General features: G+C 45.2%; 1 long non-coding RNA gene across 1 annotated transcript in view; it reads left to right on the top strand.

Annotated features, from left to right (window-relative positions):
• The window catches only part of LOC129145897 (uncharacterized), a 105,612-nt gene extending 94,099 nt beyond the window's left edge, over positions 1–11,513 (top strand). The window contains exon 3 of the long non-coding RNA XR_008552050.1: positions 11,430–11,513. This is a non-coding gene — a long non-coding RNA (uncharacterized LOC129145897). The remainder of the gene's footprint in view (positions 1–11,429) is intronic.
• The last annotated feature ends 358 nt before the right edge of the window (positions 11,514–11,871 follow it).

Below are 11,871 nucleotides of genomic sequence, written 5' to 3' on the forward strand. Positions count from 1 at the left end.
CAAAGGAGAGAGTGAAGGTCTGGAAGGAAAAAGATATTCTGCCTAGAAGGAGAGCTTCTTGTTTTTTGTTGGGGAGGTTTTCACATAAATGGGTTTTATGGCCAGCTAAAGAAATGGAAGCAGCAGAAAATGTGTGGGGAAGAGAAATTGGGATGGGAGAGCAGCCAGTTCTTTAAAGAAGCTGTGTTAGAAGGGACAGGCTCAGTTCCGGACAGAGTAGCTGCAGGGGCTTGGAAGAAATGGGGCTTATTATTCCAAATAGAAATGGTCGGATATTTGTGAAGATGAGTTACTAAATTTTAACCCATCCCTTTCCCCACCCTTCATTTCTCAAACATTGCTGATGGGTGAGGGCCCTGGCTCATCAACAGCCTCCCCCTCGCCTGACAGCCCCATGTCAGAAAAGCACCTACTGTCTGTTCTTTTCCCCTTTATTTGAAAGGTTAAAATCATCCACATTTGTTTCCCAAAATAACAGATGGGAACACAGCTTTAAAAATCTGCCTCTCACATATGTGAGTTTTCCCACGATTGTTGCTCAGATCCTAAGAGACACAAGTGCGGTGTCCACTGGCTGGCATGAGGGGTGCACAATATGGGGGTGACTGATGGATGCACCTGATGACCAATTCATTTCAGGGGTGTGTGTCACTGCAGACCCCGTAGATGTGTCGTCATTACGTAGTACATCAGCCTTGGGGACATCCTGAGTCCACTCCCTTCCCTCTGGGAGGAGAAACACAAAGAGCAGGAAGCTTGGGAGGCGACCCGCCAAACATCTGCATTTAATTCATCAGCAGCAGTGACCACCCAGGGGGCAGCAGCTTCTTCCCAGAGAAACTCGATTACACCAGCATGAGGTGCCTTAACTTCCTGGAGGAAAACTTATACCTTGGGTCAAGCAGAAACAACTGCCTTGGAAAGAGTTTCCCAAAAGTGTGGTCCTTGCTTGGGTCCAAGAAGCAGTTCTAGAGGGAAATTTGCTAAATTCAGTATGTTTCTTCTGTCACTGTCGAGGTCTAGAGCTGGCAGGGGAGGGGGTCTTTTTGGGACAAGCCAGTCAGGCGTTGATGAGATAAATCTGCTAAGTTCCTCGCACTCAAGACCAGAGAATGCTAATTGGGTCTGTTCCTAGAACTCGGAACGGTATTTCTATAAGTCAGTGTGTCTCTCAGTCAGCAGAAAGGTTTAAGACTGGCCTCCAGGTGCTGGTATGTGCTGGCAACATCCTCGAATGTTCTAAGACAAGCCATGATGGTTTGGATGGAGACCTAAGTGATGGCCTCAGGTATCACTTTCCAGCCCAGTAAGCCTGCCTGGTCCCTCTTTTGTTTAACCCTTTCTGTCCATTGTATTCCTTTCATTGGCATGAACTCTCCCTGGACTCTGTTCCTTCTGTTATGTTGTTTGCCAATCTTTACCATTTACACGTTATACATTTTATCTTTATTATGTCCAATGTGGAATCTAAATTTTTTTTCATGGTCCAAAAAGCACCTACTGTCTGTTCTCACGTTATTCTGCATTTATTTTCTGGACCAGTTCCCATTTTGATGGTGTTTCCTCTTCCTAGATGCTAGCATCCAGAGGGAGTGTCTCAATATTCTGTTTCACCTTAATTAAATGGCAGCCCACCCACTGCCAACCTACACCATTGCCCTGAGGTAGAATTAAAGGACCTTGTCTCTTTGTCCTCAACTCTGTCATGCCTGGCATTTAGTAGCATTCAGTGAATATATGTTGAAGAAATGAATGAGTGAATTGGCAAAGTCATTCAGAATCCAGCACGCATTCTACAATGGTCCAGTTGAGCGAAACCATGGACTCTGATGCCTGGATTCCTGGGCTTGTATCCTGGCTTTGTTCCTTCCCAGGCACTGTCACTTTTCTGCCTCATTTTTTAAATGGGTAAATAGTAATACCCAGTTACTCTCAAGCTCTGTGAGGGCTACTGGGAGTTATGAAGCAGGAAGAACATGTGGCATGTAATGGGACAAGGGTTAACCACATTTTCTATCCCTTCACTCCATGCTCTCACATCTCTGCTAGAATCACATTCACTCTCAGAGCTGACACTTTGGGGTACCCTTCTGCCTCCTGGAATGCAGTTGTCCCTCTCTTTACTCCTCACGTTCCACAACATCCACTGAAAAACCTTCCTCAGCTTCTAGTCCGTGCGAGCTGTCTTAGTCATGGGCTGGACGATACCTCTGCATGTTATTCTGTAGCTGGCTGTTGTCTGTCCTTGCCACAAAAATGTGAGTTCCTGTATGGTGGGGGTGGGGGCCGGGACACTTTCTTTCATCTGTAGGCCCTCAGTGGGGCCCACGTGCAAAACTGGACCTCCCAAAATGTCGGACCTTGAGGAATGTCTCGGCCACAATGACATTTCTGAGTAGGAATGTATCGCTGTGTCTGCCTTTGTTTTTGAGCCATTAAGTGGATAAAATGCTAAAGCAGCTTTTCTCCAGGAGTGACTAGAAGATTCGAAGAACTGAAAGCTGAAAGATAATATGTGAATTACGAGGATGCGAAAGAATGCGAAAGCTAGCCAGGAACTTATCAAATTCCAAGTGCAGTAAATTAAATAAAACCAGAGGCTACTGGGAGAGACATTTCGGAAACTGATATGGTTTGGTTGGTGGAAGGAGAAAGCAGCCCGGGCTGCTATGCTGGTAAACTTTTAGCAAGTTTTTCAACTTTCCAAACTTCTCCCAGACTCAGTGATGTTCTCGTGAATAGGACAGCATCGCGATCCCATCCTCAGAGCAGGAAAGACACATTACATATGTCCACCAGGGGCTCAAAGAAAAAACATCTTGTGCCCTTGGGTCAGCTACATGCCCTGGGGGCGAAGGCATGTGATCTCTTCTGCTATTAGTATTTATTTTCTTAGTGCCTTTGGCCAAATTTCAAGCTCCTTGGTTCATTTCTCACCAAAGTGATTTGGTTTGGGTCACGTAGAGCACCGTGTTTGGTGATATTTTGCAGTAACTAAGGTGAAGAACTATTTCTCACCGTTGATAAAGTTGTTTATACAACTAGAATCCCGATCTCAAGACAGTTAAGACTGTGGACTCTGCAGTCGAATGCCTCGGCTCAGATCCCAGCTCCACCACTTGACCTTGGGCAGAGTGCTCAGATGCTCCAAAGTTTCAACCTTTGCAGCTCTACAGTGGGCCTCATGGCCACATCCACCTCCGAGGGCTGTGATGAGGTTAACAAACAGTCGGTGGCGCTCAGGGGAAGGCACACTTACCAGGGGTGTGCTCCAGGCTCCAGGGGGCTGCTGATCCCTGTCGGGGACCTTCGCATCTTTACTCTCTAAAAGCACCATGTGGGCAAGAGACAAGCAATGCTTTCCAGACTGCTTAGCTAGTTCTTTCTCTTTAGTAACCATGGGAACAGGTGTTAAGGGTACAAACTTGCCACAAGTAGTGACTAAGTCTTGGAGACCTACTGCGCGCAATGGTGAGTGTGGACATCAATATTGCATGATCTCATCAAGCTTATGAAGAAACTAGAACTTGATTAGCCCAACTGCTAAAAAAGAAATGATAGGTGTGTGGCTACGATGAAATGCTAATTACAGCTACAGTGGTGGTCATATTGCCACATCAGTATATAAAATTAGGACCGACCCAGCTTCCAGTGCTGGGAGAAAATCCAGTCTGACAGGTAGTGAAGGCTACGGCAGGCCTGTGACCAGAGCACATGACTGTTGAGGCCCCAGCCTCTGGACTCCTCTGCAGTGTTGGGTCAAAGCCTCCTCCCATCGGCTGCCCCCTCCACTGGCTAGATGGGGGGAGACTAAGGCAGCCTACCCCTGAGAGGCACAGTACCCCTTTGGAGGATGACTGTGGTCGAGATGCCCTGTTAGCTTTCTTGAACCTTCCTAAGACTGGAGGGCAGACCAAGAGCTTCCACCTTCCTCCCTGCACTCCCTCGCTAGAGGTTGTGCATCCCAGTGCCCTCCCAGCATTGCAGTTTTACCCCCAGTTCCTCTCCCACAGGCTCGCCCCGATGAGAGCCTGCACGCACCATCCTGTCTTGGCATTTGCTTGCAGATGATGTGGACTGATACGCAGGTAGCTCCTGACACCTAGCCTCCAGGCTACAGAAAGCAGGGGTTAGAAGACCCAGTGGAGTGTCTGACAAATGGGAGGAGCACATTGGCAGGAAATTTATGAGCCACTAGGGTGTTCAGCAATCTCAGCAGCAGGCAGGCAGAAGAGTTGAGGAATGTTCTTCCCGGAGCTGGTGGTGAGCAGGGGAATATGGCCCCATGGCTGTGAGGGAGCTGGGAGGGATGAAGAGAGTGCATTCTGCAGGAGTCAGAGCTCATTCTAACTAAGGAGATGCAAACTGAGCGGGGAGGCCCCGGGTGAGAGGATGATCCTGGGAACAAAGAAGAAATCCAGTTGTAAGAAGTGGGGGCAAGATCAGAGCCAAATGGCAGCCAACAGACTATGAAAGGATGTTCTAGATGTTAACTCAGAATTCCTTAAATCTGCCCAATGACCATAAAGGTGGTTTCCAAATTAGCATGGGATGGAACCTTCAGTTATGGTCGAGGAGTTTCATAGGAAGCCAGAGGCCTCAGCCGTGGGAGAGACTGGAGCTTCTGAGGGGCCTGCAGAGCAAGTAAACACTCACGTGGCCTGGAGAGTGGAGCCGCCACTGGGCTGAGTCTGCACAGTCACTCTTCTGTCACTCTTCCCGGGAGCTGGTCTGTCTAAGAGAGTATAGACCTAGGGAAAGAGAGACCTTTGGGGACAGAAAATGCTGAATGGCTTGAACTGCATTCTGCAATTGGAAGCATATTGCTTGAAAATTATCCAAGTCACAGTCTGGCTTTAACATACTTTGCTTGATTGATATGGAGAAATACTTATAGAGCAATTCATTCTTTTGTTCAGCTGTACAGCTATGTGCAAAGCAAATACAGAAAGATGCTCAATTGTAAAGATATTTATATCTATACCATAACTTATCAGTTATTCGCACCTGAAAAGTGTATTTTCTTTGTTGAAAGTCTCAAGAAACCATGAAAAATTAAGTGTTGAAACAGCCCAATGTAATCCAAGATCATCAGAATTTAAAGTAATGAGACTATACAGCAAATGAGAGACTTAAATAGGTAACTTTATTCATTTTTATTGAATATCCCTGTAGATGAAACCAAAGATTCTAACATATTTCTCCTAAGAAATATGAGGTATTGGCAACATTAAATCTGAATTTGTTCTCCAAAGAAATCTGAAGGCCAGTATTTTCTCTCGCTTTTATATCACCGTTGTCATGGATGGCCAAATCTGGCATAGCTATTCCGGAACCAGATCTTGTGAGAAATTAAAGTGGTACAAAAATCAGGAGAAAATCAGAAGTAAACTCTCCTAATTCGACTGCAAGCTAAACATACAAGCCAAATTAAGAAAGTCTACTATTTTATGTGAATTATCCTCACTGTTGCCAGCCAGTTGTCGCTAATAAGAGAAAGGGATTGTGCAATTGTGTCAGGCCAATGCACAACCATTAAAAAAAATTAAGTAGAACTAAATAAACAGAGAACTTTCTCCCAATAGCACTACAAATTTATCTGTGGAGATAAGAGAATATTTTGTAGACTTGCAGAAAAGCTACTCCCCTAGTGTCAAGCAGAGGCTAATCTTGCCCACGGCTTTCAGGCTGTCTGCCTCCATGATCTTCTCTACACCAGATAAAAAATCACGTCACTGTCATATTCTGGCTTTGACAGAAAGCTGCCCTTGGAGCTGGGGATATGTGTGGGTTATGACAATTGCCTTCAGTGTCTCAATGATATTACCAAATGTCATGCCCAAGCCGACGGCCTAATGTTGCATTCTGAAAGGCGAGCCTGATTTACTGCCGTGTCTGAAACTTTTATTGCAACAGGATACTGCGTTTTCTTTCCAATGACTGCACAAGAACTATACGCTCTCTCAGAATTAGCCCAAGACACCTCTAAAGCCACTTTCAAGTGTTTATAAGATTGGAGTCAAAACATGAGATCAGGAGGCTTTCGCTGCAAACATCATTATTTGTTTCAACGTCCTTTTCTGTCCTATGACAATATCAGGGAACCGCCCTTCATGTGCTCACGGACAACACGTCGGAGGTCAGCAGAACCAGGCTCAAGGTCAACCTACGCTGGATGTCTGTGTTGATTTGACTTAATTTAAAGGTTGGGAAAAGGGGAAACTATCTCAAGTCCTGATGCCACCTTAAGTTAATTAAGGTGCTGATTTACCTGAAGTTAAACAATGGCTAATTGGTTTCGCTCAACATTGAACACCAACCATATGCAAAGAGAATAACAGGATATTGGGAGCTAACACATGGTTCTCATGGGGCTGCCACAGTCAAATGGGGTGTCACTGTACCCTGATTACTTTGGAACAAAGCATGTGATTAGAGACAACTGTCCTGAAGCAGGGACGAAGCACAGCTGTTCGTGTGACTGCAGAGAGATGGCATCTTCCCGGGAAGTACCCATGGCTTGGCTGGCAGTGCCCACTGACAGGACGAGTGCACTTGGCTCCAGCAAAACTGGCACCAAGAAGTAGCTGATGATTCGGGGTACCACAGGGCATTCAGTTTTTGTCTTGTATAATGTTCTTCCTGGAACACTCTCTCCTCAGCATCCCCCCCCTCTGCTCCCCATCCCAACCATATCCATTCATGTGACCTGTCTAATTCCCTTTCATCCCTTATACTTCAGAAGAACTACCTGTTCCTTTAGGAATATCCCTGGCCCCTTCCCAAAAGGACGCCCTCCTCTGTGCTCTCTGGCACACGGTATTTCTTGCATCATAGTACTTATCATGCTTTCATCATGAGCGCTGACTTCATTGTTTGACTCTCCTAATATAGTATCAGCTCCATGAGGGGAGAGAATTAATCAGTCTTGCTCACCACGGGCTATACTATACCCCATCCTCTGCGCAGTGCAGAGCCTATATAGGACAAGTGCCCAATAAATACTCAATTGAGTCAGCAAATAACCTATGTTGATTATATAGAAAGCGTCCTGTTAAACCTATCATGAACAGTTAAGCAGGTTGTACACTGTACAACTGATACGAGCACTATTGCCTTCAAAGACTTTGTGAATGGTTCTCTGAGGCATTGAGCAGTGCGTAACTGGTACAGTCGTACATGATGGTCTCACCACCCATCTGCTATGTATTGCACCCAAATCTTCCTTTGTGGACTTAGTTGAAGCATAGACTTTGAGTATCTAATAAAAGCCAGAAATTGCATTTTAGCCTGCATGTCCAATGAAACAATAAAAATTCCTTGGAACGACTGCATATGACTTACAAATCTAACATTTGCATGGCCCTGCACAAGGATTAAAGTCTTGGAATCTGGCACTGCAGGAAATTATTTGTCATTAAAGAAGGCATGCTGGGGGTGGTGAAGGGATGTGTTCAAACAAAGGAAATGAAGACAGCCTTGAATGAATCAACATTCTTAGTCTTTACCTGCTTTATCCTCTTAAGAAAGAACAATTTCCTTCCCTTCATTGACAACCTTTAAAAAAGGGAGGTGGGAATGCAGTAGGGGGAGGAAGGAAGAAAGGAAGTGGTGGAGAGTGAGAAGAGAGGAAAGAGGGAGGGAGGGCAGGAAGGAAGGGGGGGGCAGAGGGAGAGCAGAGAGAGAGGAGAGAGAATTAAACAGTGGATGGGTTTGCTATATCCCATAATAGGTGAACAAAAAAAGCTGGGAAGGGCGAAGTGAAAATTTTAGTGCTTTGTGCTTTTCAGATGATGGTATTATCCAAGTTATCTACAAACTTAATGCTGATTCCTCTGATTTTTCTCAAACACGGAAGGGATGTCCATCTCCCTGCCCTGGTCACTCAGCTGTTGCTAGTAAAGCTGATATTGCCAGTGAATGAGCCAGAAGATAATCATTGACAATCTGGATTCAGAAAGTCACTCATCACCGGCCTTATGAGACGCTCAGCATTTTTTCATCTGATAAGTGCAGCATCCCAGGCCCTAATACTCACCAGCTGCCCTTTGTATTATGCATTGCCAGCCCTGGGAACGCTTTCCTGTATTCCCAGGACGTGCTACCTGTAAAGTAAGGGTGTGCTCTTCCCTTCAGATGCTGACCCCCCCCCATATTAATAGCTCAATAAGGATAATCTCCAAAGGAATGTCTGTATCATCTTGTAACTTGGCTTAAGACCTTTGACTAATTCTGGTGACTTTAGGCCTTAGTTTCCCGTTAATTCCATCCAGATCTCATTAACTCCTGAGCGTCTTTTCCTACTCAAGGATTTAAACTGTTCTTTTTGCTTTTGAAGATTCAAACCAAATCCTGATGGGACATTATGACAATAGCCTCTAGTGAGTTGCTAGTGCAGTTTGATCACCAACACACAACTCTGTGCCAAAGCTAGTTTCTGAATCTTCCTTGTCTTGCTTCCACACCAGTGCTCAACCCCCTACACTGTCCTATCCTTGGTACCCAACAACCACCTTGCAGGTGTCTGCCTCCAGGAAGGAGGTGCATACCTGATGCTGGGAACCTCTCCCAGAGCCACAGGATGCTCCTCTCTGAGGATGGGGCTGGAGCATCTTCGTTTCAAAAAAGCTGTCATATGTCATATGTACAACCACAACGGAGACTGAGCCTTGGTTTACACCCGCGCCGTGCCCCACCCCCCCCCACCACCCAACATACTTGTTTTTCCTGGTTCATATTAGAGTTGCAAGCTGGCCTAATGTTTTCTGTCAAATATTTCCCTGGACTACATTCTGTGCCTCTTTACTCTTGGGTGATGCCCAAGAGTAGGGTGATGCCCGGAGTAGGCATTTCCCATTAATGTTTTGTTGTGATAAGTTGCCTTTGGCGCATGCGTGAGAGATTTGTAAGAAAAAGAATCAGGCCCTTGGTGTTGAGTATGAGGGAGAATTCTAATAAATCAACAAAGCAAAGTTACTTGCTTCTTTGGCACTTTTTGACTTTCCATAGTCCATATATGTACATATCTCTGGAAGGAAGGGGTAAGTACAAGTGTGATCGCAGAGTAAGCTCTAGATCAGTTGTGTCCCATAGAACTTTCTAGATGATGGGTGAGTTCTAATTTGTGCTGTTCAATATGGTATCCACATGTGGTTACTGAGTAGTCAGATGTGGCTTGTGTGGCTGAGGCACTGAATATTTAATTTTAATTGATTTTAATTGAAACACCTCACATGGCTGGCAGCTTCCTTACTGGACAGAGTCACCCCCGAGGATAAATGTGTCACCTTCAGCGCTGAGACAGACCGCATTTTTACTCCTCCATTTTTTCCCCTCCCCAACAGAGTATCTGGCACATTACTTATTTATTTGTTTTTCGGTTTTGTTAACCCAAAGTGAAAATTGTTCATTCTTTCCCCTCTTTTTCTTGGCTCTCCTTGACTTTGCTTGTTTATTTTTACTCCATTTAAAAACTCACTTTCCTGCCTGTGTCTCACATCTGTTCTATTGGTCCTGATTCAAGATTGAAGTCTTCTCATCTCCCTAAAATTGATAGGAATTTAAGAAGATACAACTCACTTGGGTGAAGGAGTCAGCAAGTACTCACTGAAGGTTCTGGATGATTTCTACATACCTCTTCACCGTTCTTGTCCACTTTGAGGCTTTGATCTCACATCCCGAGGTCACATATGGATCAGTCAAACATTTTAAGTGTCACTTCCTCTCCCCTTGGCCAAACCTGGGGCTTAACACCCTCGCTTATTCAACTCTCCCACAAAGTAAATCGTCATGCCAAGGTAGGTGCAGAGATGAACCCATCTGATTAAAAACCCAGCCATGCACTTACTTTAGCATGTCAGACTGTTAAAAAGTAGAAGTAAATGAAGCAAGTAATCCCGTGATTTCCTAGCCAGGAGGGCCAGATGCGACACCTGGACCCTGTTTGTGCATGTTGCCGGTGCTGCTCAGCTGGAATCCTTCCCAGCTGAGGCCTCTGGCTGTGGACTGTGCTGCGTGGCCTTTTGTTTGCGTGGTTTACTTGAATGGCATCGAGAAGGGGGAGCATCTGGGCCTTGGTTTTCAGGGATAGTTAATAGACACCATCTACTCCTGCCAGAGGTGACTTAAGCACTTCACAGGGACGGGCATTTCAAATATTAGGGCAGTGGTTCTCAAACCTGACTGTGCCCCAGAGGGCTTTTAAACACAGCTGTTGGACCTCTCCCCAAGTCTTTCTAACTGGGGGGCGGTGCCAAGAATTTTCATTTCTAACAAGTCCCCCAGTGATGCTGCTGGTCCAGGGAACACACTTTGAGAAACACTCTCTTAAGGGCTCTCTATAGATGCTATATAGCCACTGAATCCTGAATTTTCCAAGATGGTTCTAATATGTTGTCATTTTATTCTTTTCTGTCAAGCTGATTTTAGATATCTGAGGTTTAACTTTTGTACACTTGTCAGATGTTTTATGTAAATACACATACAAGTCAATCCACTTAACAAGCATTCCCCTGTGTGCCAGACATTGCTGGCTTGTAGGCGCCATAGATGTGCACCAGAGAGACCACCTTCCCGAGATGCGGCAGTGGATGAGGGCAGAGTGTGTCAGGCTGTTAACGGGCAAATGTGGCCATGATAGGCAGGAGGAGGGATGCGGCACCAGGAGCTGTATCAGGACATGTGATGTAAACCTGGGTGCTTGAAGGTGGAGTGGGGGGGGGGGCTTCCTGGAGGAGGCTACATTTACGTTGAGTGGTGGTGAATAATAAGTACGTAAGTGGACGTCACAGAGGAGATAGGAGGTGGGAAGAGGAAAAGAAGAACGGGTGAGAGCTGTGTTGTGGTGCTTTGCAGGAACTTCCGTGAGGCTGGGCACAGGACTGAGAGAGCCTTGTGTGACTTGGGGGGAGGGCAGGCTCAAGACCACACCCAACCCAACAGTATGCGCAGCAGCAAGGAGTTTGGATTCTTAGAGCCTCAAGCCAAACGTCCTGTCTGCTGTATTCTTCATCGTCTTTTTCAATTTGGCAAATACAGTCCCCAAGGTGGGGGGGAGGGAAACATAACAAAGATAAATTTTATTGCTCTGACATGAATTAAATTACATGAATCTCCAAATTGAAAAGACCCACAAAGAGCATAATTTAAAAAAGTATATCATTATGAAATTTCAGAACATAAACGTTAGAAGATCCTAAAATATTCCAGGAAGAAAAACTAGGTCCTGTGTGAAAAATTAGGAATGAAAACTATTTTGGACTGAGAAATTCTGGTAGCTGGAAGAAACTGAAATGATCACTTCCAAAAATTGGGGGAGGGGTGTGGCAATGATTTCCAACCTAGAATGCAATACTAGCCAAGATACTCATTGTGAGTAGAGTAAGACAAAGATTTTTTCACAAAGGGGTCTTTCACACATCTCTTCTTAGGAAGTTCCTGCAGCCTGGGTCATATTACAAGAAACCACAAAAGAAGAAGCGACGTCCTGGAAATGGGAGGCGCAGTGTAGGACAGAGAAGGTGAGTGGAAAAGAGCAGTTCCAAGAAGGCAATCGTGGAAGTCCAGGAAAGCAACTGGTCCTAACAGAACATGAAGAAGTGCTGGGTACTAGAGAGAGAGTCAGAAAGGAAAAAAAGGTAACTGATATGTGAGCTGAGAGATTTGCTGGCATGGAAATCTGTATTATACGATAATATCCCATGTTGGAAGGATGAGCTGTTGGTAAGACAACTAAGCCAAAGAGTCGATTATTAACAGTAGAAGAAAAAGTTTACCAGAAAGTTAGTTTAATCATAGTTAACATCTGGCTTATATTTACCCAATAATACTCACTAACAATTTAACATCTACCCATGCTCGGTTGAGGTGAAG

Source organism: Talpa occidentalis, unplaced genomic scaffold (genome assembly GCF_014898055.3).
Source record: "Talpa occidentalis isolate TD23 unplaced genomic scaffold, MPIMG_talOcc4v2.1 talOcc4.15, whole genome shotgun sequence".
NCBI classification, from domain to species: domain Eukaryota; kingdom Metazoa; phylum Chordata; class Mammalia; order Eulipotyphla; family Talpidae; genus Talpa; species Talpa occidentalis.